The 27,810-nt window shown below is 37.7% G+C and overlaps 2 long non-coding RNA genes across 2 annotated transcripts in view; one reads left to right on the top strand and one right to left on the bottom strand.

Moving 5' to 3' along the window:
• Positions 1–255: 255 nt before the first annotated feature.
• Positions 256–25,201, bottom strand: LOC140626800 (uncharacterized). The gene is made up of 6 exons (XR_012025806.1): positions 24,483–25,201; positions 9,162–9,356; positions 4,352–4,491; positions 2,615–2,793; positions 2,144–2,255; positions 256–1,725 (listed from the first exon to the last, which is right to left on the bottom strand). It is a non-coding gene; the product is annotated as an uncharacterized lncRNA (long non-coding RNA).
• Positions 23,326–27,810, top strand: part of LOC140626799 (uncharacterized) — a 19,917-nt gene continuing 15,432 nt past the window's right edge. The window contains exons 1-2 of the long non-coding RNA XR_012025805.1: positions 23,326–23,601; positions 26,829–26,968. This is a non-coding gene — a long non-coding RNA (uncharacterized lncRNA). The remainder of the gene's footprint in view (positions 23,602–26,828; positions 26,969–27,810) is intronic.

Raw genomic sequence — 27,810 nt, 5'->3', positions numbered from 1 at the left:
ACCAAAAATACAAACCTCACATATATTTTCATGACATTTTAAACTTTTATGTACCCACAACTGAGTAGACCAATAAGAGCAGGACACACCATAAGACCAGCCTCAAAGATTTTCCCGGTAAATGAAGGTCCCCGGGAAACTGATCATCAGCAGGTGAATTGCTCTACGGTGAAGACCGTCTCTGCTAAAATGAAGCCAAAATGAACACTCCTTGTGTTATAGTCAAGAAAATGTTACTCTAGTAACATTGTCCCCAATATAACCCTAATGTCATGGCCTCATAAATTCAAATCTATGACTACAAAATAACAGTATTTAATATTTGCTCAACAGTAACCAAAACACCTCCATAATCGCAAAAAAATGTTCTTAAGATCCAGGGCAAGCAATCTGGATATTTGTATGTTATGTGGGAAGGAGGGGATTTCTCTGCAAAGTATCAGTCAACTTGCCTGATAAAAGCGAACAGGATTCTTGCTGAGACTTCTGCATTCAGGCCCCATCTGGGGTCCTTAGGTTTTGTACCCCTCCCCCATGTCATCTGTGTCCCCTGTGCACCAGGTGGCTACCCTCCCATAGAAAGTGATGGAATTAGCCGTCCTGAAGGTAAATTTGCTCACTTATCAGAAGGCAGTTTCTACTTTTATTTTTCTTGAAGGAATATTGTTTTCTTTGTATTTTTTTCCTGCACTGAGGTTGAAGCAAACAAGCCTATGAAGACAAAGCAGGGTTTCAGCCAGAATTTTGGTTTTTAGTTCTGCAGTCTGTCTTCTTCTTCCCTCCCTGCTAGTCCAACTCTCTTTTTGAAGATTTATTTATTTGAGAAGGTGGGGGCAGGGGTGGAGGGAGAAAGAAAGAGACGGGGGGGGGGGGGGCAGAGAGAGAGTCTCCAGCAGACTCCCTGCCGAGTGCAGAGCCGGAGAGGGGGCTCCACCCCCCGACCCTGAGATCATGACCTGAGCTGAGGTCAAGAGTTAGACACTTACCCCACTGAGCCACCCAGGCACCTCTGTTTTATTTCTTTAAATTCTGGCATCTGTCCTCTCCCTTTTCCGTCTCTGCCAGTCCAGCCTTTCTTCTTCTTCCTCCACCTTTATCATCTTGCCCTCTCTTCTTTGTCCTCCTCCTCCATGAGTTTTCTTTTCCTTCCTCTTCCTTCTCTCCTTTCCTCTTCTCCCACAGCCCCCCCACCTGCTTCCTCTTCCTTCTTTTCTCTTCCTCCTCCACCCTGCTCCTCTTCTTCTCCTCCTGCACCTTCTTCCTGGCTGTTTGGCTCAGGTGATCCCTTCTTGCTAATTCCTGGGGGGATCTTACATGGTTTAAGCTGTGCTGGGTGAGGGTCCGGCTTCTCTGCCAGGACACAGCCTGGAACTTGGCTGCATGGACAGACCCAGGAAGGCACAGGCCTGGTCAGAGGGGGTCTGGTCCTGGCCTGACTGAAGATGCTCAAAAGCCTCACAAAGACTGCTTTGCACTGATTTTTTTTTTTTTTTCCAGCGAGCAGCACAGAGGAATATTTGGATCAGTTTGCCTTAAAGACATCAAAGGCAAAGCTTCGATTCTTCTGGATGATTTTTCTGGCTCTCTTCTTTGACTTCAGTCTTCCTCCATGCATATCTGTTACAGAACTCCTCACGTTTAGGGAGTAGCTGTGTCTCTTCTTCCTCAAATTCATCAGTGGCAGGTGTATTTGAGCTAACACGTATACCTGGCAAAAGCTGATACCTTACAATAAAAATAAAATAAAATAAAATAAAATAAAATAAAATAAAATAAAATAATAAAATAAAATAAAAAAGTAACAAAAGCATTGTATTAAGTCAGCATGATAGAATATAGAATTTCTTGGAAATCTGCAACAGTTCGTATAAGCTCAAGATTACTATTCTGCAGCGTTTGATTAGGAAGGGGATGCTGTGTATGATTCTGAGTTTTCACTTTTACCTCCCAAGCCCGTGATCTTTGTTGTTGGGCAATCCTGCTGCCTTCCTGGTGATGGTTCCAGCAGACACTTGGTCCTTCTCTACTCTGAGGTGATCACTATGAGCATATGTAGATGTTTATCTTATGGGTAAATTTTATGGACCAAAGTACTAATTCTGTTTGTGATAAAACAAAACAAAACAAAACAGCTTTAGATTACCTTCTCCCAGAAGGCTGAGCAAATCTGCATGGTGTTGGGCTGTTACGTAGAATCACCAGAGATAGGATTTCCAGGGATGGGTCATCCCTAGCTAGCAAACTTCTTCCAACTTCTGCAAAAGTATAAATAGCAAGTTACCAAGTGACAACTTAGAGTCATTCAAGGAAAAAGCCCCTTCCTGAGAGACATTTGGCAAAACAATTTCCCCTCCCCCCAAAAAACACCTTTTAGAGATATGTTTTGTCAATGACTTATTTTGAATATCTGGTAATTTCTAGACTTTCAATGATCCAGCATTACTGCTTGTACTTGGAGTAACTGTTGCTTGAATGAGTCTGCTTTTTTTTTTTTTCCCTCTTCCTCTGAATTTATTTGCTGTGTAGACACAACTTCAGTGAAACCTGTTTAACTAGGTAGTCCAAAGGAAATTTTCAGATGTGGTAGAGGCTCTCCCCCCCCCCCCATCCTTACCCATATTTCCTAGTGGAATTTTGGAAAGCACTGATGACCTTTCGTAAATGTACCACACCTCAAATTCTCATTTTTCCATTCTGTGGGCAGTTCTTTCTTTCTGACTCTGTTCTCCATCAAAGCAAACCAGACAACTCCAGGTACTTCCCTTAAATATTTGAGCAGCTGGACTTCCGCACCTACGGCAGATCAGAGTAAGCAAGATCACCTTTGGTGTGCTCTCATAAGCCACTGATTCTGATTAGTCTGAGGAAAAGTACAAATGACTTCCAGCTGAAGCAAGCTTCATCACTATCCAACTGGCTCAAGTCGGGGAGAGCTTCCTGTTGGCTCCCTGAACAGACCTACTGCCTTCTGACCAGGTCTTGGTTGGAGTTCAGGGAGTAGTAATTTGAGGATACGCCCTTCTTCCTCAACCACCAGAGAGGGGATTCAGATAATTAAGTTTTCTAGTGTCTTTCCAACACTGGACAGATGCGTTTTCTGTCATTGTGGAATATAAATAGAGCTGGGAATGCCTGTACAACAGGACATTACAGCTAATTTTCCCTCTCTGATGGGTTGCCAGGGCTTTGAAAATAAGTTTCCTTGCTCTCTCATGAAAGAGCATCCTTGATTCAGTTGAAATTTTGGTTGAAGAATCACACTGGTCCTCATTTACAAGTTTATCGCTCCTGATTGAGGAAATCAAAGTAATCCAGCAAATGCCCATTTCTCTGCTTTTAAGAGCAGCGTATCTCTCATGAAGCTAAATCTTGCAATTCCATCTTCTATAATTTTGCCTATAAGAAACTGGAGAGTCACTATAGACATTCTTTCAGGGGACTCTCTTGGGTCCGTTGGGATTATCAAGTAGTTCAAGGTCAAACTGTCGAGGTATTGTGTAGGAATTGATCATAAGACATAGTCTTGGGTGTGAAAAGAAGTGACTCAGTTTGACTTACCACTCTCCCCAGAAGTCAGTGGGAAAAAGCAGCAGATCAGGGTAGCTAGTGTCAATATACGGGATCCTGAGAAATTCTCTAACCTTTTCATTTGTTTTCAGGCAGTGTCCTATTTACCCTTCCTAGATCACTTCCATGAAATAACATATGAAGTAGTCTCATCTCCCAAACTGAATGTGTTTTTCTTATCTACTCGCTGCCTTTATCAATATTATGTGTCCAATATATTCTTGAATAACCAAGTAAGTTTAGGGAAAGTGTTCCATCCTATTTGATGTCAGATTTGCATTTTTTTCCCCTCATAAGAGTGACTCTAAGTTACATAGTGTATAACTTCAGAATGCAGTCTTTACAAATGAAACCCGCAATGAGTATACAGAAATAAAAGTACCGTGGAATATCAGAGAATGAATGAAATCTAGCAGTCTACTCCGATTTTTTACTTCACTGGTATACAGAACCTGAGTCCTAGAGAAATGATTTGGTTAACAAATATCTCTGAGGGAATTAGTAGTCAGGGATTATCAGGATATACCACCCCAAAATATGTCACTTTTGGCATACAGATTATTCTGAGCTGAAAGCAATTGAGAATCTGTCATATAAAAAAGACTTGTTGGAGCTTCCCTTACCTGACTAAAAGCAGAAGCTGAGAAATGAGAAGTGCCATAAATCCCCTCTCCAGGGGAGTTTTATGGCCACAAAGATGGAAAAGTCAGCAGTGAAATGAATCTGCACAAACAAATGTTACTAAAATAACTCTTAATTTTCATTAGTCTCCCCATATATTTACCTTTTCACAATTTACTGCTCCTGGAACCCCAAAGGCCTGCTTCCTTTTGTCTAGTCACTTCTCCACAATTTATTGACGCTTTATTAAAATGGTATATAAACTTCCAAGTCTAACCACTTCTGTGGGTTTTCACTTCTTTTCTGTGAAGTTAAAGGCATGTAAAAATATTAACATCAATAAAGAAAGATATGACTTTTCTCCTGTTAATCTAACTCTTGTGAATTTAATTTGCAGGCATCAGGAACTGAATCTAAGAGGATAGAGGAAAATTTTTATCTTCCTTTACACTGGGGAAACTACCCTGTTTGGTACTCAAAGGAAAATGAAAAGCAGGGTCACATCCTATTTATGAAAGTTTCTTATATACTACAAAATTTATCACTTTGTGTAATTTTTATAGTTCTCTATTGTTGAAAAGGTTTGGAAAATAGAGTGAAGACTTTAATTAAAATTGGGTCTACCTGAAATTATTGAGAGCACTATTTTCTTTGAATTCACTGGACAATTTTCATTTAATGATCAAAACAGAAAAAAATGCTAGTTTGACAGTCCCCCCACCCACCCAAATGGCAAGCGTTTATGCGAATGAGTATAGGATAGTAGATAAAAGCTCAAGCTGTAGAATCATATGGACTTGCAGTGAGTTATTTCATAAAGGCTGGTTATGAGAGCTTTGACAATATTATTTTTAGTGTACACTGACCCAGCAGACAATTGCTTGGGAGTCCTGAAATTTCAACCTGATATTTATCTTAGTCTTTTGAAAAGTGATATATTTCTGCAGCTTCTTTTAAGTGATTGTTGAAAATCCAAAAGAGGTTAAGAGTAGAGTGAGCCTCAGTGTTTGGTTTTCTGCTTTCCTAAATGAAGTCTAGCCTATGCTTTAGAGAAAGTTTTGCATTTTTCATAACCAGAGCGAGAAGCTGAAGGAATCCTTTTGATACTGCGCATTAGCAGTGAACTGACTTGAGAAGGCCTACGCTGCTTGTTTAGTGCTAAAAAGGTGCCATCAAAGGTGAAGACCACAGCCAGTGTCAAGTAGTTAAAATCCTAAACATCCCTAATGACTTTTAAGTCATTGCTATTCCTTACCAAAACAAACTAGCGCTAGATTAAGTGCGGGGCATTCACGTTACAAATGATACCAGTCATCTGGATTTCTCATTAAGGAGCTTCTGCCAAGTTCAGACTCTTTGCCAAGGATGATTTAACCATTCAGAGTGTCAAACTGACCTTGTACTTGGGGTTGGGGGTGGGGAGAAGCTGAATTGCACGAGCATTGTTTTCTCGAATTCTAAAATATTAAGGAGATGAAACCATAAGTTTGAAGACCTTTCCTCACCAGCATAGTTAAAATCTACACCCCACCTAATTGCACTATTGAAACTGTGTGTGCTGGAGGCCTTGTTAGCTTTCACATATTAAACCAAACCAATACTTTTTAAGAAAGGTTTTAGAGGACAGTGGGAAAAAAGACAGAGATAAATGGATTGGAACCCCAGAGTTGGCAAAATTAAATATGTTGATTGCTTAATTGTCGGGGTGTGTGTGTGTGTGTGTGTGTGTTTTACTGCCCTGAAAATATTAGGCATCAGTGGTAGGCCTGTGGAATAGGAATGAAAGATAGTCTGAGCTGGGAGTTCCCAATTCTGAATGCATTAAAAAATAAGGTCGTAAGTCCTCTTCAACATAAGTAAGCACAAATAATTCATTTTAAATGCTTCTTTGTCACTCTGCTATTGGACTGGTAGATATTGTTGTAGAGCTAATAGGACCAAACTTTGCCTCGTTATTAAAGTAATCAGATGTGTTACCTAATGAGGGTTGTCATTTTTCTGCTGAATAGAATTGCATCTCCTGGCTATGGTTAAAGCATTATTAAAATATTCTGGAATATTAGTAGTAGTGTATTATTTATAGTGCCTAGGTAATGGTCCCGCAGGGAGAGGCAAGTAGGTCTTGCTGAGGTAGTTCTACAAGACACGTGCTCAAGATGTCTTTCTCAAAGCACAAAGGGTGGCCTGGAGAAGAGCTGCCCTCTGTGAGGACACAATGGTGGTAAGAGAAATTCATAAGACTCTCCCACTTACCTGAACCGTTTCAGGGCTGGCATTTGTTGATAAGGAATCATAAACATGTTTTTGAGGTCCCAGATTGTTGGATTACACATGATGATGATTTCCCCACTGTTTCTAGCTTCCTGTACAGCCCACCAAAGTCCTAGGCAGACCTTTGGGGACTATTCTATCAGTAATAGCCTGTCTTCTTTTCACGAGCATCTACTACATCTTAGGAACTGTTTTACATCAATTAATCAATTAGTTATCAAATTCATTATTGTGGAATGTGAGCACAATATGAGTGGTTTTTTTTTTTTTTTTTTTTTTTTTTTTTACAATATGAGTTTTAATTCCACTTACCAATTAGGACTGAAGGAAAATTTAAGTAATTACCCCTTACCCACAGTTTCAGTTTCTCAAGGTCAATAGAGGTCTGAATATATTAAATGGAAAATTGCAGAAGTAGACAATACATTGGCTATAAATTGCCTGGAGTTCTGAGTAGTGTGATGAAACCTTATGCAATCCCACTGTCCCTTCCAGGATGTGAATCATCCCTCTGTCTAGCATATCCTCATACCATAGGCTATCTACCCAGTAGTCACTTAGTAGCCATCTTGGGGTTATCCGATTTGTTGTCATGCTATCACAATGCTTGTGTTCAAGTAACGCTTATTTTGCTTAACTATGAAATGCAAAAGTAGTCATGCTAGCAATGCAAAGATGAAAGGTGAAAATTCTTGACTTAACTAAAGAAAGAAAAAAGATTGTACACTGAGGTTGCTGAGATCTGCGGCAACATGCATCACAGTATATTATTATTATTGTTCTATTTTGTGATTAGTGTTGCTTTCTTACTATACTTAATTTATAAATTAGACTTTGTCATAGGTATGTATGTCTAGGACAAAGCACAGCATATTTAGGGTTGGATCCTATCCGAAGTCCTTGGATCTACCAGGGGTCTTAGAACATGTCCTCCTCGGATGAGAGGGGACTATTGTATATTGCTTAAGACTGCACAACTAATATTCAGTGTAGGTGAGGTTTAAATTAGGCCTGCTTCCCTCCAAAGCCCAGTTTTCTACTGCAACATGCCATCCATGCTTGCCCACACTTGTCCAGAACAGTCACCCTAGTGGCATGGGTAGTTCTGTTCTTATTGCTTCACTATGTCTTATTTATTTACTTCCGTGGTTATGGATTTAGAAGAGGCTGCAGAATCGTTGATTCAAGGTTTTTTTTTCCCCTTTGCTTTTAAACGAAAGCTAAGTTGGAATAACAGCTTGGATGTAGTCCTGCTTAGAAGCTGCTCTGCGAGCCTCTCATTCAAGCAACCAACAGTAAACTTGACATTCATTCATTCATTCATTCGTTCATTCATTCATAAGTTGGTTGCTAAGAAAGTGGTTTGAGAGCCCAATTAAAAGCAGTCACTGTTAGGTCACTACTGTATGCTTGATTTACCAGACAAATTAATTGCCCTTAGATTCTAAAGGTGATTTTCAAGTGTCCTTGAGAAGGTCAAAAGATAATGAGTTATGCTGTTTTTGAATAAACAGGAAGTTTCAATATCTGGATAGGATTTTAGAAGTTCAAAACGTGTACTGCCTCTGAGCCTTTCAGTTTTGGCCTTTTTCTTTTTATTCTTAATCTACATGCCCCAACACCTCTTTGTTTATTTTGGTCCGGAATAAGTTTGCAACTCTTTGTTTATACTGCTAAGAGTGGTTGAACTGTCTTCCCCTAGTTGAAGGACACAGCTCTGCTAGGGGCAAAACTGTAAAAAGGTAGTTTATTCTTGGCACCGTTGTAATCTGCCTCACTTCCAGCTTCCAGTCTTGGCCCTTTTAATTATTGCCTATGACCTGTATTCAGTGGTGTCCTATTTCCCCCATCTCCTGTCCCAAATCAAATATTTCATACTCAAGGATCCCTAAATTAATAATATACTTTCTAGTAGTTTGGTTTTCCTTTTAATCTACCAGGAAAACCTAGAAAGAGGATAAATAATGATTTCAAAGATATAAAGGACTAACTGTAGTGAAGCAATGCTGTATATGTGTTTAAATCCAATCCCCTGACTCCTTCTGCACCTTTGGGAAGACATGCTTTTCCCACCAGATGTCAGGGACAGGCATGTGGCAAAATGGGCTAACCATGGGGTTTCATCTCCCTGGCAATAATGATTAGCTAAGAGCTTCTGTGCTTGAGACATTAAGCCCAAAGTCCCCTCTTGGAATCAATATAAGATGGAGGGAGAGAATTGCTCTTTCTGCTGGGGTTGCTAAAACAGATATGTGTAAAAATGAAATTATTGTTGGCCCCATACAATAGGCTCCTATGCAATGGGAAAAAAGAAAGTCAGCACAAAGAAAGAAGAACCAAGACACGGAGAGAGAGCTCTGCCATTGTGAGTCCTTTCAAGCCAATCTAGCTGTACTTGAAATCAGATGCAACTGTACCACTCAAATGGTGTGTATGGGTGTATTGTACGTTTATGTTATTCACACAATCCCTTCCTTATGTGGAATCATGTATTTCCCACTCAGTGGCAGGGATGGGTATGTGAATCAGGATAGCTAGGCTTTCCAGTTATGGTGAATTGCAAGCCATCCCGCTTTTGGGAGATTGGGTCTTAAACTAGATTGATTCAAGTTTTTGGGAATTTGGAAATGAAGGATTCTAACTGATACATTTTTGAGTGAAACACATTTGGGAGGACAATATTCCTGCTGCCTCTCTCATACCTTAGGGATGTTGCGTTGCTTCTGGTTTCGAATAATAATTCTACGTTGATCTTGCAAGCTGCAGTTATTTGCTGGTAGACAGTTGGATGTGTTTTTCACCAGTTCTTGTTGATATATTCAATATGATTCAATTTGATGGACTTCAGTTTAGTTCGTTTTAATCAATGTGGACTAGGTGCTCCATGAGGTTCTCTTCTAGAAAGAAAGCAGTAGACTGTTTGGATGTCATATTACGGTGCAACAGTTCTTCCACTTCTAGGGGTTTGGAAAGTATGAGCCACCATTTCAAATTTTGTATGGCAATCTACACATCCTTTTAGGTCCATCTGTTGAGCATTGATAAAAATCAATGACTTGCCACTGTTTTGACCTTTGATTTAATTTTTTTTTTTAATTTATTTATGATAGTCACAGAGAGAGAGAGAGAGAGGCAGAGACATAGGCAGAGGGAGAAGCAGGCTCCATGCACCGGGAGCCTGATGTGGGATTCGATCCCGGGTCTCCAGGATCGCGCCCTGGGCCAAAGGCAGGCGCCAAACCGCTGCGCCACCCAGGGATCCCCCCTGTTTTGACCTTTGATGCAACTCTGAGGTCTTTAGTAAGCAGCAGATGGGATTGGTGCTTACAAGCTGATACTTGAGAAATTCACTGAAAGGAAAAAGACCATTTACATTTATATTTCTAGTCCTGGGTGGTCATATGACTTTTTCAACATTACTGCCAACACTCCAATTAATGAAAGACTATACAAACATGAGATGAAAGTATGAATCCTCTGGTTCTTGTTTTGAATTTCTATTTATTCTGACTGATTGTGACTATGTATTTATTTATATGTGCACATGTAAACTCACACAATTCTTTATACAGAATCTATAAATAGTTATATTAACCATCCTACTTAAATATCACACATATTCCAGTAGAAAAAAAGATCACACTGGTGGGGCTGTTATAACTTTCTTTCACTACTCACTTGCTTTTTTATTCTCTCATATGACTTTGTTTTTGGCTCCCAGACTGTTGACATGGAGTGTGACTAAGCCTTTGCCCCGAGGACCTTCCATTCTCCTCATCACTGACTTTTACTTTCCATCTGGGAGCTGGGGCCCTCACTGCACCTGTGGCTGCCTCTTGGCTCATCATGCAGTGAGGGGTCCTTGGGGAGGGACCCCAATCATGAAAGTGATCCTGCCCTGTGATGGCTGCTGCTGTGGTAGGCACCAAAACAATGTCCTAGCAGGTCAACTGAGGACTTTCTCATACTTGCTTTTATAAAGCTCAGTCTTAGATGGGACCAAAATCTACAAAATCAGCTAGTTGAAAATGAAAAATGTAAGCACAACCGGTACCTTTTTCTAAAGATTAGTAAATAAAGTTTGGGGGCTTGTTTTCTTCAAACTTAATTGCATTATGTTAAAACTGTATCATATACAGCAAAACCCAGCATGCTTTCTTTGATTAGCTTGACTGGTCAAGAAAGTCATCTGGAAAAAAATGTGTGAATTTTGTGTATTGATTCAAATTAAAATAACAACTTCATTTTTTGGTGACTGATTTTAGTTGAATCTTAGTTTTTATGTCATGCGATAGAGTCTTTAGTGATGAGAATTATTTTAGTAGGAAGAGCCTTTAACAAGAGAAAATAGGGTTATAGCATCAATTAGTTAATTTGTCATTAGCTTAAAGATTGAGTTTCTTAGTCTGCTGTCTAGTAAATTGACTATACATGTCAATTATTTTGATTATTTTGATTATAATTATTTGCATATTTATGAGGCAACACAGGAATTAACTTATTTAAAAACCAACTATTTTCTTTTCTCTCAAATGATGTCACTTAAGTTAAAACCTTTTTTTTTTTAATTTAACTTTTCAGTGAGTAATTTTGACTTTATAAAAATATAGGTTTATGTAAAGAAATCTGTCTCTTCAAATGACTAGATCAAGTTGATTGGTGATCATCTATTATGATGCTTGAAGAAAGTAATTGGTGGTTGTGATTCTAATACCAACTCCAATGTGTGTGTTTTTTTTATAACACTAATCAAATCTCCACATCAGCTGGGTGTCCTACAACTCAACTAAATTCTGACAATATGTACCTGGAGATAGTATCAGATCTCACAGATTAGGAGCTCAGTCTAAGGGACTGCCCTCTACCATTAGATGCCAATTATAAGTCCAGGCTGTGACCTGTGTTCCTGATCCATCAGCTATATATCAGAGGTTCCCATGACCCCTCCTTGGATTCGATTGATTTGGTAGAACTTTCACATAACCTAGAGAAATTTTTTTTTTTAATAATTACAAATTTTTTAAGAGAGAAAGAGCACATGTGTGTGCAAGATGGGGGGTGGTGAGGGGTAAAGGGAGAAGGAGAGAGATTCTCAAGTAGACTCCCCACTTAGCAAGGAGCCCAAAATGGGGCTCAATCTCACAACCCTGAGATTGTGATCTGAGCCAAAACCAAGAGTCAGATGCCACCCTAGCACCCCAGCACTTAGAGAAGATTTTACCTATTGGTTTTACCACTGGTTTATCATAATAGTATATAACTCAAGGTAGCCAAATGCACAAGTCGTATAGGTCAAGGTGTGTGGGAAGGGGCACAGAGCTTCCATGCCTTCTCCGGAGTACTTCACTCTTTCAACACTTTGACATGTTCATCAACCAGAGGCTCTTTGGGTCCCTGTCCTTCTGGGTTTTTAAATAAGTCTCATTATATAGGCTAGGCCATGGGTAATTAAACTCAATCCCTAGCTCTTCTCCCCTCAAGGGAGTTTAGTGGATGAGACTGAAAATTCCAATCTTCTAAACACATGGTTGTTTCCACTGGCAACCAGCCCCCATCCTTAGGTACTTTCCAAAAGTCACCTCATTAACATAACAAAAGACACCTTTATGGTTCTCATCACAGGAAATTCCAAGGTTTTAGGAGTTTCATGCCAGGAATGGGAACAAAGACCAAATAGATATTTCTTATTATAAGTCATAATATCACAGCTATCAAAATAATGTATCCAATAAATGAATCATATCTACCTGAGGAGCATTTGTGGACATGCACGTACAAACACAAGATAGACTCTAGATGACAAATAAATGTTGCAGTGAGAAATATGAAATAATCCCAGAGGGCTGGAATGACCAGAGATGAGAGATTGGGGCTTGAAGAATTAAATATTCCTGAAATAGGGAAAAGAAAATCCTGTGGGGGAAAAATCATAAAATGAGTTCTTACTCTTCTCACAGAGTAAATAGCATAGCAGTATTGGAAAATAAAGAAAGAAAAGATTTTGATGAAAGGTCAGAGAAGTGACCTGAGATCTTCGATTGAATCCACATTATTCATTATCTTTTTCTATCTACATACTTAGCTCAATGTTTCTCATTAACTAAATTAACAAGCTATTTGATTAAATCAAAAAGTCAGCAGATGCTCTGATTTTTCATGTATCATAAATCACCCCAAAACTTAGTAGTGAACAACAACAATATGTATTTATAATTTCTGATGGTTTCTGATGCCAGGAATTTGTGAAGGGCTTGATTGGGTGGTTCTGGCTTTGGGTCTCTTATGTGACTGTAGGCGGACTTTGGTGAGAGGGGGAAGAGCAGGGCAGATGGATGTTACAGAAGCTGGAGGGTGGCCAGGCACCTCTTTTCCTGGATTCTCAGAGCCTCTCTGTGTGGTCTACCCACACAGGGGAGTTTGGGCCGCCTCACATCATGGTGGCTCAAGGACAGCCAGACTATAAACATGCCTGCTGAAAGAGGAGAGAATTTTAACAAATCAAAGGCTTTATTGACCATTTTCTACAGTCCAGCCCTGAAAGTCAGCATCACTTCCACCATATAGTCACACTACATCCAGTTTCAAGAGGAGGGAGCATAGACTCCATCTCTTGAGATCAAAGTTCAGTTGTAAGGAAAGGATATGGAATAGAAGATATTGTTTTACCCATTTTGGAAAATATAATCTACCATGACGGGTCATGTGAGTCATTTTGTTTGATTAAGTACTGTGCCTGAGGAGTAAGAAATTAGTAGAAAAACCTTGAATATGTGATGCTTATATTAATTGGCTGAAATGTATAGATAATATACATTCAAAAGAGTGGATAGCATTCATTTATATTCTGATCTAATCACATAAATACTAGTGACCCAAATAGCCCACCTCCTATCCCTAACTCATGGCTCCTGGTGGTCCATAAAAATAATACAACTTTTGGAGATTGGCTCTATTAATAATAGAAATGAAAAGTCATCTTCAAAACACCTCACAGGGTTTTAACATTTTGGTTTCTTATTTATCCTTCACTTTGTTGTTGTTGTTGTTGTTTGTTACATATTTTATTTATTTATTTGAGAGATAGAGCACAAGTGGGGTGGAGTGGCAGGGGGAGAAGCAGGCTCCCCACTGAGCATGGAACTAGCTAGATCCCAGGACCCTGAGATCATGACCTGGGCTGAAGGCAGATGCTTAACAGACTGAGCCACCCAAGCGCCCCTTATTTATCCTGCATTTGAATGAAAGCCCAACCTGGTAGTGTTTCACAGCAGCTTCCTTTAGGCTGGATTTAATTGCTGGAGAGGTTTTTTTGCTAATGAGACTGAGCAATCAAAACCATAACCTGCATTCCTGAGACTTGGCCTCATGCATTTTAAAACATAGCTAAGGGTTAAATAGACTTCTGAAACAAAATAGTCTGTTTATTATTGTTGTTGTTATTATCATTATTTCAAACATGAAGCTTTATGGTCCAAAAATATTTAGGTCCTTTCATAAGAAAGGGCACTCCTCCTTGACATTCTCAAACATGAACCAGAAAAGATATTACTGAACATCATCATCTCATCTAAATAGGAAATAAGGTTTTTCTTCATTTGCTAGTGCTATTTGTTTTTCAAGAGAAATATTATCTTATCTTTGCTTTGGGCTTCTTTGCCTTGTTTTCCATTCTTTCAGGATGAAGTGTCCCAGAGAAACATCAGCTACAAATGCATGTGGTTAATTGGCATTCACCCCAGTTTTACAGGGCACTTAGGACTGACTCAGATTACTTCTCTCCATGCTTCCCAACTAAAATTTTCATAAAGATAAAACTTGGGTTTGTTCACTTTCTCTGAGTGCCTTCACCCCTTCCCCAGCAGAGTCCTCCTTCATGAGAGATCATTAGTGCTTCATCAAAGGGGCAGTCCATATAATAAGAACTATTGTTTAAGCAAGAGAGAAGGTCACAGAAGATCCATGGCATTGACTTTGCCTGTTATGAATATCCCCTGAGTATAAGAAGATTATAATTAAATCTTTGGTGTTAATATCCAGAATCTAGTTGGCATCCCTAGTGTTCTGATTTGGAATGAGTATTGCTTGATTTGACATCGAGAATAAAAAACTAGAAAACACAATTTTCTAAGAGGTTCTTTCTTTCTTTTTTTTTTTTTTAACTGTCAGCATTTCTAATCATCAGGTTAGACAAGACTGTGACAAGCTTAACTATTTATCTAGTAATCCCTTCAAGTATTTCTCCTTATGTCTAGTTGCTATTAAGGCTATGACTAGCAAAAAGTAAGCAAGAAGGTTTGTTTAGTTCTTAAAAAGTTTATGATATGGCACCTTCATTTCTGGATATTAAAAAAAGTACCAAAGCTCTTGAGAATTTCACTTTCAGTTTCTACTTTCTAGCTCCAGGCAATAATTTTTGAGTTTTTATTGATATCCTCAATAAGAATTAAATAAAAAGTCATGCAGCCTTCAATGTAAAATGTAAAATTATGAAACGTGTAGAAAAAAAAAAAACAGAAGAAAATCTTTGGGGTCTAGGGTTAGGTGAAAAGTCTTTAGACTTGAGCAAAAGCACGATCCAGAAAAATTGATGTTAAACCTCATCAAAATTAAAAACGTAAGGTCTGCAGAAGACCCTGTGAGGAGGGTGAAAAAAGCAAACTACATATTAGAGGGAAAACCTTTGCAAACCACACATCCAACAAAGGTCTTATATGTAGAATATATGAAGAACTCTCAAAAGTCAGTAATAATGCGAACGTTCAATTGGAGAGTGAGAAAAAGACATCAACAGACATTTCACAAAAAAGAACATATAGGCGGTAAATAAATCAGGGAAAGATAGTTAGCATCAATAGCTATTAGGGAAATGAAAATTAAAACTATGATTTATCATTACATGACTGTCAGTGGTTAAAATAAAAATAGTGACCATACCGGATGCTGATGCGAATGCACAGCGAGTGCATCGTTCACAAATTGCTGTTGGGAATGAAAATGGCACAGCTCTGGAAAATAGTTTGGCAATTTCTTTAGAAACTCAGCATGCAGTTACTATACAGCTCAGCCATTACAGCCTTGGGCATTTATTCCAGAAAATGAAAACTAATGTTAGTACCAAAACCTATACATGAATGTTCATAGAAGCTCTATTGGTAATAGCCCCAAACTGGAAATAACCCAAATTCATTCACAAGTAAATAGTTAAGCTATGACACGTCCATACCAGGAATGCTAGATAGCAATAAAACTATTAATGCAGGCAAAAACTGGGACCCATCCTAAGGGAACTAGGCTGAGTTTATAAAACCAAACTCAAATGTTACATAGTATGATCCCATTTACACAGCATTCCTGAAATAACAAAAATTTAGAGATAGAATAGAGATTAATGGTTGATAGAGGTTAGGAATGGGAGAGGGATATGCAGGTGGCTGCTAAGGAGATCTCTGGAGATAGAAGAGTACTGTATCTTGATTTGTGGTGATAGTTACATGAATCTATGCATGTGATAGAATTGCATAGAATAGATACAAAGCCACTGTGCACACACGTACCCACAAATGAGTGCATGAGGGCCCCAAAAATTTGCAAAACTTGACTAAGCTCCCCAGATTTTGTCATTGTCATTTTCCTGCTTGTGATATTGGACTAATGATAGGAAGTTACCATTAAGGGAAACTAGGTGACTGGTACATGAGAACTTCCTATAAAATGTTCCTGCCACTTTCTGTGAATATAGAATTATTTCAAGATAAAAAATTAAATAAAAGTCCTATGTTGGACTCAATTTAAGTCTACCCTTGTATTGTTAATAAGGATATTTGTATTTCTGTTAAGAGCAAAGAATAGAAGCAATCAGTACCCAAACAGAATATATAGGAAGCTAGGAACATGGATAGGGCTGTTGTTGAAATTCATTGGATATTCAGTTAGAAAGTCATGTATGATACGTGTGTTTGCTAAATAATATGTTTCCTTACTCATCTTTTATAAATGCAATTGTATGAGATTGAGAAGGAGAGCAGAGGTAAATGCTACCAAAACACATGGCAAAGCCAGACAACCTGGGCCCAAAGTTCTTTTGGCTCAGTTGTTATAATAGCAATTTCTTCTAGACCTGAGCCCAGAGAAGACAATAATAAGAACAATTGCAAGTATGCAAACAGGAATAAATCTGTTTCCCCAAAGGTTTTAATCACATTTAAAAATTGTTCCATTTTGTATTATTCATGTTGGAATTCACTTAGACCTTAAATCAGATGTTTTTTGAAGAAAAGAAAGCATCTTGGGAAGAATATTTTTCAGGTGCCATATTCTCTTACTCTTTTGTATAAACAGCAAATTTTGAAGTCTTTCTATGTCTTGTCAGCAAAGGTAATACAGATCTTCATATATATATATATATTTTAAGATTTTATTTATTCATGAGAGACACAGAGAGAGAGAGAGAGAGGCAGAGACACAGGCAGAGGGAGAGGCAGGCTCCATGCAGGGAGCCCGATGTGAGACTCGATCCCAGGTCTCCAGGATCAGGCCCTGGGCTGAAGGCAGCGCTAAACCACTGAACCACTTAGGCTATATTATATATATATATAATATATATAATTTATATTTTATATATACATTTACACTTATGTGTTTATTTATTTATATTTTATTATATATATATATGTTTCAGATGATTCCAAAGTAAATATGATACCTTATCAAGAACCTTCTATAAACATGTTAAAGTTGTATAATTTTAATTAAAAAGTAAACCACTATGCATTACAAAAATAGGGGACTTCTTTAAAAATTATGGAATATCCCCATGAAGAGTATTGTACTGTGAGCTAAATATGTCATATTTCAATATATTACTATGGATGATCTTTAAGAAATATTGTTAACTAAAATATGCAGAATAGAGAAAAGTATGTAAAGTATACACTAGTTAATAAAAATGGAGGCAAACAAAAATGTGTATTTTCTTACATTTAAAAAAAGCAAAGGAAAATATACACATTTTTAAAATGGTTACTGAGGGGTGGTAGAGAATCTACCTCACTTTGTAGATCTGACACTGAAACCATCTACATATTTCACACAATTTTAAAATAAAATTTAAAAAAGCAACCCCTAAAAATGTAAAGGAAAAGGAAACATATGAACTGAATTATGTGCAGAGCTGGTGACATAACAGAGAAGAACTTTCTAAGTGGCTTTAAAGCATAGTCATCTTACTGTACATCCCAAGTGGGATATAGTTTGAAGACAAATGAGTTGCAAAAAATGTAAGCATTTTTCATATTTTTGAACCATCATAGTTTTTTGAACCATCATATTTTTTATCTTAGTATTAGATTATTAAGAGCAATGATTGGATTTCTGATATTAAATTGTTTTTTAAGATGTGATCATGAATATGTTTGAAAAGAGTCATTATTTTCTGGAGAGACTTGCTAAAATATTTAGAAATGAAATAACATGATGCGTATTTGTTTCAGAATCATCTAAGGGTAGGGATGTGAATAAAAATGTAGCGGAAAGGTGGCTGTGAGTTAGTAATTACTGAAGCTGGCTGATGACTACATGAGATTCCTTATTTTATCCTATTTTTTTCACAAAGTTGAAAAATTTCAAATGTGAAGATTAAAAATATCAAATAAGTGTTGAAAAATTGTAAATAAGAGAAGGTATATTGCTTCCTTCAATACTACAGAAGACGGTCTCCATAGAAATTGTTGGTAAGCCCAGCATAAGTTCAGAAAATTGCAAAAGCAAGTGTTTTTCTTAAATCTTCTCCATCAATGTTCATTATCTTACTTCATTTCAGACTCTAAGGGTATAGAAGTCTAATATAAGATTTTTGAAAGTCATCTTCAATTTTACTAATGTAAGAAAAGCAAATTAGTTATTTTCTTGGACCTGGATGGAAATTTAGCTTGTTAGCAAGTTTTATGGGAGAAAAACCTAGAGAAGCACAGCACGAGCTTCCAGCTCCTACTTCCCTGGGTCTGCTGATGGGACTTTCCATCACTATTATTCTGCTGGAGAGAAAGGATCATAACTCAGCCGTTAGAAGGCCTGGGTTTCAGTGCAGGCTCTAATTTTCCTGACCTTTATATACTTAACAGTAAAATGAGAGACGATACCTATTTCACAATGCATTTGTAAGGCGTAAATGAAAGAAAAAAAAACATTTAAGTGCTAAAGATGGAGGCTGGAAATCACTACATGTTCAATAAACATTAGATATAATATATACTTTATTTTTCCTTTTCCAAAGGAATAATATTCACTGCATATGGTTGTTATTAGCTTCAAGTGAAATAATAATGTATGTAAAAGTAGTTATTATTTATTATTATGTCTATGTTACCACAGGGCCACGGGGTGATGAGACCACCACTCAGTAGACTGCATATCTCATACAGAGTTTCTGAGAAACATGGGGTTCAGAATTTGATGGACTTCCAGAGACCTAAGTGGGTTGACATGCTTACCTGGGTGAGACTGCTGCTGACTTGCAGGCACTCAGATTGTGTTTTTCAGTGAGTCTGCCATTGATTTTGTCTGACTTTCAGAATGGAATTGCTGACACTGGGTGCTAAGCTTGAAAGGTGTGCTCACTGAGGTAAGTTATTGATAGATGAAACATGTGAAACCCTGGTTCTGCTGATTATTTGTTACCAAAGCTACAGAAGGATGAATCATTCTTGAAATTTGTGGGAACTTTTAGATTCTCAACTCTTGTTTTTCACAGATCTACCAATTTACTTAGGAGCTATCTCATCTAAAAGAAATAAATCTTTTACCCCCTGATGCTGAATGCCAAGCTACTGCTCCTAAGAGAAGGGAAGTGAAAAAAAAACAATCCCCTACCAATGTTTATTAGCATGGACCACGATGTTTTAACTCAAGGAGGAAGATTTGAGAAAACTGATTTTCCATTTTGTTTCATCTACCCTCACCACCTGATTGATTAGAGAACTGGAATTTGTTGGTGAGTATAACAACGCCAAATGCTTAGCTAACTTTACTACAATTGCTGTTGATGCAAGTAAATTGATAGTCCTGAGGGGGAAGTGGAGTGGGCACCAATTCAACTATCTGCAAGCATATTGAGAGAGTGATCTATAAAAAAAAAAAAAAAAAAAGACTCATTATCTCCAAACTTTGTTTCTCAGGTACAGAGGTAGCTATCTATCTATCTATAAATATAAATAAATAAATAAATAAATAAATAAATAAATAAATATTAAATATTTAAATATTTAAAATATATTTTGAAATATATATTTTGATTAAATAATATTTATTAAATATAATATTTAAATATGTATTTATAAATATATAAATAAAAATATATATATACTTTTTGTTTTTTTACTAATTTTTCATTGCATTCACAATTCATTACAATTCACACACAACTCATTACGGTTGTGTTTGTTTTACCTAATGATTTGTCCATTGTGTTGTTTCTAAGCCAGTGAGAAGTGATGAGTCAGTCTCAGGGATACTATGCCACACAAGCCCACAAAACTCAATAAAAGCCACAGGGTCAGCTAGTGACTCTAGTCATAATTTCTTACTGCTGTCTACATATCTTCCCCTTGGCAGAGTAGTATTCATTATCTGCTTAACACAGCCTTCCTAAAACTAGTTCTTTCTTCAGAATGTGTACATCAAACCCTGAGCCTGGAATAAAGATGTTACCTTACAATGGCCTTCCATGGTCCATTTGATGACAGTCTTCATCCCGGTGCCTCAACCTCAGATAGGACTGAGCCAAGATATTTGGGCATACCCGGAGCAAGCTGATAACTGGTAACTCTTAAAATGGATATCCTTTCTTGTATGTTGTTTGTTTCTTTTTATTCAACCAGAGTAGGAGTTGGACTGATTTACCTGTCACTAGGTGGAATAAAGGACTTGATAATAAGGCCTCCCTTTAACTAACTTGTTCAATAGACTGACACTCTTTCTCCTTCTGCTATGCATGATGACTAATGTCAACAGTTGGCCAAAGCTCGCAGCTTGTAGGCTGCTCTCTGGTATACAATCAACCCTGGGACCTCCCATCACTCCCACCCAATAGTTACTAAGGTTTAGTCTTGTTGTTTCCAAACATGATGTTGTACAAGTTACGCTTGTTATGGTGATTATGCAATTTAATGAATTTTTATGCAACCTGATGAAATTCAGTGCAAAAGATTGAGATTATTGTTTCTGTGAAATTCAAATTGAACATCTCAGAAAGACTTGATAGAAATGGGGGCCTAAATATTTATAACCAGTTAATGTATGTGAAATAAGGTTTGGGAAAGAAGTTAAAAAAATCTTAAAAAAAAATTCATGCCCACATTGCTTTGCAATTGTCTTAAATTCTTGCCCACTTTGAAGGAAGCCAAACTTAAAATTATAGCCCATACATTATGAATGTGGTATGTGGTTTATACAAGAAAGAAAGAGCAGGGCAATAGACAATAGATCCATATTCAAATAAAAGCTCTTAGTCCTATTGCAAAGACTGGTGTATTTGTATGTTTTAGTTAGAATAAAATTCTAAAATAAATTTTTTTTTTTTTTTTACTTAAAATTGCCTTTTTTTTTTTTTTTCCCCCTTTGGATTGGGAAGTACCAACTGCATCAGATGAGGAGGTTCCTATCTGTGTAGGAGTCACTTATTGAGGGGATCCTCAGGTCACAAGTATGTATTTATTTATGTATTTATTTTAAAAATATTTCATTTACTTATTTGAGAGTGAGCAAGCACAAACAGGAGAAGAGGCAGAGGGAGAAGGAGATGCAGACTCGCAGCTGAGCGTGGAGCCTGATGTGGGGCTTGGTCCCAGGGCCCTGAGATCATGACCTGAGCCGAAATCAAGAGTTAGATGCTTAACTGACTGAGCCACCCAGGCACCCTGGTCACAAGTATTTAAATTCTTCTGTCTCATCATCATTATTTTTTTTCCTGTATTGCTCCTCTGCTTTTCCAGACACTTTCCCTTAGCATAGTCATTACCCATAGTTCTGACTTAGTTCTGAAAGCAAATCTGCTCAGATACCTGGGTATTCCACTATTCTGAATTGGACATGTCACTGTTGCTCCATCCACCTCTCCTGCCCTTCTAATACGCCATCTGATCCAGATTTTTGCCTTGCCATTGTAACCTCTGTTTACCACCATCGATATTCTAGTTCATCTAATCAATGTCATGAAATGCTTCTCTGCTAGTCCTGGTCTATCTGCTGATTTTTCCATGGAGGTTTGTTTGTTTTTTTTAATTTCTTTAAGATTTTATTTATCTATTTATGAGACACAGAGAGAGAGAGAGAGGCAGAGACACAGGCAGAGGGAGAAGCAGGCTCCCCAATGGAGCCTGATGCAGGACTCGATCCTAGAACCCTGGGATCATGCCCTGAGCCAAAGGCAGACACTCAACTGCTGAACCACCCAGGCTTCCCTCTGCCATGGAGTTTTAGACTCATGCTTGAATGACCCATCTGAAAATCACAGTGAGGAGTTGAGGAAGAAACTTGTTGCCAGACAATATCTAATTATAGTTATAATAGCAGCATGAATAGAACACTGGTGTTTTTTCTCCCCTACTGCTGTGCTGTCAATATTGCAAGTGGTATTGACCGTAGGTTTGTACAATGAACTGTTGAGCAGTTCCTGCATGCCAGGAATCTTATTGATTATGTCCTATTTAATGCATCAACTTTATGAAGTCAATATTCTTATCCTGTTTTAAAGGAGAAGAGTCTGAGGCAGAGAGTTGAGCGGTTTGCTCAATGTTAGATAGCCACAGGATGATAGTAAGCAACAAAGTGGATTTGAATCCACACCTGTATGTCTATGAAGCCCAGGCTTCTGGCCTCCAAGAAGGTTCTGCTTGCTACCAGTTTTGTTAGAGTGTATGTTAAAAATGTTACAATTCAAAGTAAAGGATTAAAACAAATGAGTTGTTCACTCAATTATTCATTCACCCATTTAACACATCTGTTGGGGCCCCATTACTTGCCAGGCACTGTTCTTGATGCTTCTGAAGATACAAAGAAAGAAACAAAGTCAATGCCCATTTAGACCTTGCATTCTGGTGAGAAAGGTTATGAACAAATAAATATAAAATATGTTAATGTCAGGTAATGGTAAGTTACTGAAGTATCGTGGTAGAACTTGAGGAACTAAGAATTTGGTCGAAGAAGCAAAGTGTGAATATATAAAAAGTTAAATGGTTAAAAATGTCAAGTAACCTAAATAAGAGTTGAAGCAAGGCGTCAAAGATTGATTTCTATTAAGCTATCATAGAAAACATGATGGAAGTGTAGAAGGGGGAAAGTTGCTCTGGACTGGAGCGTTCTGGGAAGATTTTGGGGAGAAGACTGAAGAGTAGATAGGATTTGGCTGGGTGGAGGAAGGGCAGCGAAAACAAGTTAATTGTCTCAAGGAGACAACTGAAAGTTCATTTTTCTGCTGATAGCTGCTAAACGTGACAGATTTAAAGAGTGTAAGTTTGGCCCTCATGGCTCTTAACACTAAATCTGAAGCCCCGTTCAATTTCATCAGCCTGACCTCAAAAACATGAGCATAGTGCCTAGAGGTTCATGCATCAATTTCTGAACCTCGACAGATGGATATGCTTTAAAAAAAAGGCAAACAAAACACTGCATTTACCATGCCCTGTAGAGTATGAAAACCTAGCTGACATTCTCATTTACTCATCATCCGTCTCCTTTAATATGTCATCCATCATTTGCTCCCATTTCCCTTAAGAGCTTGTGAAAAGTTGGAGTGCAAATGGCCGAGCAGTCAAACGCCTTCCATTATTTCTCTGATGGGAATTCCGAGGGGAAGTCAGGTTCTTTTGACAACAATGGCTGATGCACGACAGAGTCTTGAGACAGGCTGAATTAGAAACTTGATTTTGACCTAGCAAAGCACTCCTCTGTTGGGTCGGGCATTGAAAGGATGGTTGGAAATAGGACACAGCTCTGTATCTATCCAGGGATTGGTGTATTTGGAAATAAGGTGTTGCCAAGCAACCATTCAAAAAAGGAGCCTCTTTGTCCACACTGCCCGGAATTTGAGCAGATGTCCAGAAAAACAAGGCCAGATCCTTTTGCAGATTCTCTTGGAATCCTAAAAAGGTAAACTCGAAATTAATCCTCTAGACCAGTGTGGCTGAAGCATATGTAGGGGAAGTGAAGAGAGTATGTTTTCAAGTAATTTGAAAAGGAAATAGTAGATGACTTTTTTTTTTAATATCAACAGAGAAGTTGATTAAAGAACAATGGCGTATTTTAAAAAAATGCAACCAACAATATATCTTTATGTAACTGCTACTTAACTTCAGCAATGCCTTAGGTGTCAGGGACACATTAAGAGCAAGGGGTGTCAGATTTAATTTCCAGGGCTCAATAATTGCCCGTGGAGCCTTGTAACCTGAAGACTCAATTGCCTTCTTAGTGGGCTGTTTTTCCACTTGTAATTTTTTTCGGGCACTTTTTTGGGGGGTGGGAATAGTGGTATGGGGTTGAGGTAAAGACAAAATTCACAAATGTTTGTGACATGTGCACTTCAATTATTCACAAATATTTGAGCTGATCTCATTAGAGGTAATGTGTTCTAAAATGTAAAACATCTCATAATTCAATATATTAGTATTCTAATCACCAAATAAACGTAAAATTAATTCAATGAGTTTAGGTTAAATGCTGTGTTTAAAATAAGTCACTGTGCTGCATGTCAAGGAGGATATCAATAAAGACATTATATACATCCTTTGAGAAGAACCAATCTTACCAATGTCCAAAACAGAGTCTGAAAAAAGAAGCAAAACAAAATTTTCTTTGATATAAAACCATAGTGGTTGTGATACATGCTGGTTTTAAAAATTCTACTGATGTTCAATGTTGTCAAATCAGATTTTCTATAGGTGGAGCTCATTTTATGAGAGATTAGATTCTAAGTCAGAGGAAAAATGAAAATAGTAAAATCTCATTTTGCTTCTAGTTGTGTATCCTTTTACCTTTTCATAGTATCACCAACACAGGCAGGTTTTCCTCCAGCATCCGAAAAAGTTGTTGCTGCTTGCTGTGTCCGGCAGTAAACATTGGTTTGTGTTTAGAGGCTGTCCTCAGCTTTGTCCTTGAACCTGGACATGAGCAAGGACCTGTCTTGCAGCATGTGTTTCAGAACACCTCCCTAAAAACCACAGTTAAAAACAAAACAAAACAAAAAGGTAAATAAAGATATTAAAAATATATAACTGCTTCTGTCCCTTGCGATCCAAAGCTCAGTGCTGGTCCAGAATGATCCATAACCAGGGCCGGCTGTGTTATTTGCGGTGCCAAGAGCAAAATAAACATGTCCCTGTTTCCAAAAAGCAGGAAGGAGGGCTGTGAAAATATATATGAAGATATTCTTTCCTTTTGCCACCAGTCTCCCTCTCTCTCTTGACTTGCAGTGGTGTTTTCAATTTGCTCTTTAATGTTGTCCCAAGCAAGGAAATGTAAAATTGTAAATTATTAGCATCATCTCACAGCTCATCTCTATCTTATGCAAGGCCAGTTGTGAATGTAAACATAGGAGCATTGAGTTTGTACGCAGAATCACTGAGATTGCACAATCTGCATTTTGTGGCTCAACCCCTGGAGCTGGCCAGGAAAGCCAAAACACAAGGCAGACTCAGAAAGGTCAGAAGAAGGAAGAGAAGATTCCACCCCTCGTCCTTCACTGCCAGGCGTGGAGCCAGCTGAGGGAGCGCTTGGTGTGGAGATACTAGTTGGGATTATGCAGGGATGCAAGGCGATCTTGCACAAAGAAGTATTGTTTCCCAGCAGTGCTGAGTGTCCACAGTATCCACAGTACTGCTCCCCTTCCTGCCCCCAAGTGATGGTTCTGGAGATTTCTCTGCAGTGTTTGCAACCGTTGGGCATAGTAGCTGAGAAAACATGACCACATGATTAAGCATTCCTTTTGATCTTCAATTTGTGAACCATGGGCCTCGATATAATGTGCATCAAATGAGATTCCCATTATATTATTATTATTAATTATTATTATTATTATTACACAAGCAGCTAGATAACTGAATGCTAGAAAGGTGAGTAAGCTTTTTATTTAAGAAATTAATGACTTCATTAATTGTGCAAACCTTTTCAGTTTTACTTAAATATTAATGGCTCAGATGTCAGATAAACATAAATTATAGTTTATATTTAGCCTTTTAATTGTAATGGATGACTTTTAATGAAATAGGAGGATAGCTTTTAAAACATGTATACACCAATAACTTTAATTTTTTGTATCTACTTTAATTTATATTTGTGGATACCTCGTATGTATTTATCTTTTACTTTGAGCTAGCACAATATATATGAAAACAAAAACTTTTTGAAAATCTTGTTTGTAACAATATAATTAATGATTTCACTGAAACAAAGGAAGAATAATACATTTTTATGGGATAAATACATAATACTTTATGTATTGTGTATGTCTTTGCTTTATTACTCATCCAGACATCACCAGCCCATAAACAGGATACCCCTATGTGCATAATAATAATTAAGTTCTGTTGTCTTTGATGTTTTGCCAACTTTCAGTCATAAAAACCATACCTTTATGCACATTTATTTTTTAGCTTTTGTCAATATGAAGGTATAATTTGCAAGGTTCAGAGGAGAGAGTTTTTTTACTTAACTCTTTCTTGACTTGGTTTGTAACTTTTAGGTATTAGAGGTATTATATGGTTTACAGGCCTCCATTTGTGGTCTTGTCCTGGGACTCAAATGTTAGGGGAAGGCCTGTTGTTTTATGAACAACTTGTCTCTTGAACTATAAATTCCCCACTCATAGTAGGGAATTGGCCTTTGTGAATAGGACCAGATGAGTAACCAAAGATTCAAATGTCTCCCCTTCTCAGGCTCACTCTGTATATAGACTCTGGGCCAAGCAGTTAGTAAAATTACTTGCATGGCCTAGGCTGACTTTTCTCTTAGACCAAACACATATAGTTGAATGTCATAACTTAAAGGAAAGCATAATGCTACTTTACTGTAATGCAAATGCTGACATGAGTAAATGGTTCATAATTACTTAATAAGTTGTTTAATTAAATCTGACATGTTATGGTTTTGCTATCATTTTATGATTTAGGGTTTGCCTTCATTCATGCAGTCATTCATTCAATACAACTTTGTTGCTGGGCATGGAAGTCATGAATATAAATAAGATACTGTGTTTTTACTTCTGGCAAGATATTGGAATAGATACTAAAGGGGGATTTACTACAAAATAACTAGCCATGCCTTTTACAAAATTGCTAGTTTTACAGAAAATAAGAGGAAACTTCACTATGTCTCTCCCACAGTCAAGAACTGTGAAGAGTCTGAGACTTTACTCCACTGCCAAGCTAGCAAGTTACCTGCCACAGTTTCATGGATGCTGATAGAAGACATGAGACACCTGGACCAGAGACAACGGACTTCACTACTTACAACGTAGCAGGGAGTATGAGTTTCATGTTCTTCTAAGTTCCTTTGTCTTGTAAGCCTCACAAGGTGGTGGAGAAACCCAGGTGGATGTTCAGTATGTATAGTGTGGTTTATATCATAGCTGAGGAATGCTCGGATTAGGAAAACCCAACCTTTTAAAGGGCTATTAACAAACTTGCTCAACTTTTGCCCAGGAGGGAGAAATTATGTTTATTATTCTGGATAAATATGTGCTCTGCCCTAGATGGAGATAGCATGTGTATCTTCTGAGGCTGTTTGCTCTACAAAAATCCTTGGAAACGTAGTTTAGAACAAATGCTGTCAATTCCTCTATTTCAGGGAACACAAAGAAATGAGACAGACTCATGGATAAATTTCTCCCAACACTCTCCAAAAATAACATAATGAATAAACAAACCGACAAAAACCAGTTAAAGGTGGACAATGAGTAGTTAGCAAATATCAAGTGGGCTTACTTTGAGAGCAAATGCCAATATTGGCATACCAAGCTTTGGGCCAGCAGAATGGTGGGAGTGTTGAAACATAGAATGTTTTGGACACCAAAAGAAGTGAAATGGTCCCTGGTCAATAACATTCACTGATTCCCAGAATAAGCAAGTGGTTCTGAACAAGAATAACAACAAAATGCTCTAAAATCATTCTCTGAATAAGTGCTCTTGATTACCATGTAATAAGATCAAATAAATAGCACATGGTTCAGAATCACCAAACACATGAAGAAGTAAGCCACCATGGGTAAGAATGATTAGAAAAAACGGACAGTATATTTAGACCCAAAGCAACTCAGATATTGGAGATTTCAGATACTGAATACAAAATAATTTTGTATAGGTTGCT

This window comes from Canis lupus, chromosome 38, assembly GCF_048164855.1.
Source record: "Canis lupus baileyi chromosome 38, mCanLup2.hap1, whole genome shotgun sequence".
NCBI classification, from domain to species: domain Eukaryota; kingdom Metazoa; phylum Chordata; class Mammalia; order Carnivora; family Canidae; genus Canis; species Canis lupus.
Note: the sequence above shows the minus strand (reverse complement) of the source record. Positions and strands in the feature narration are given on the sequence as shown.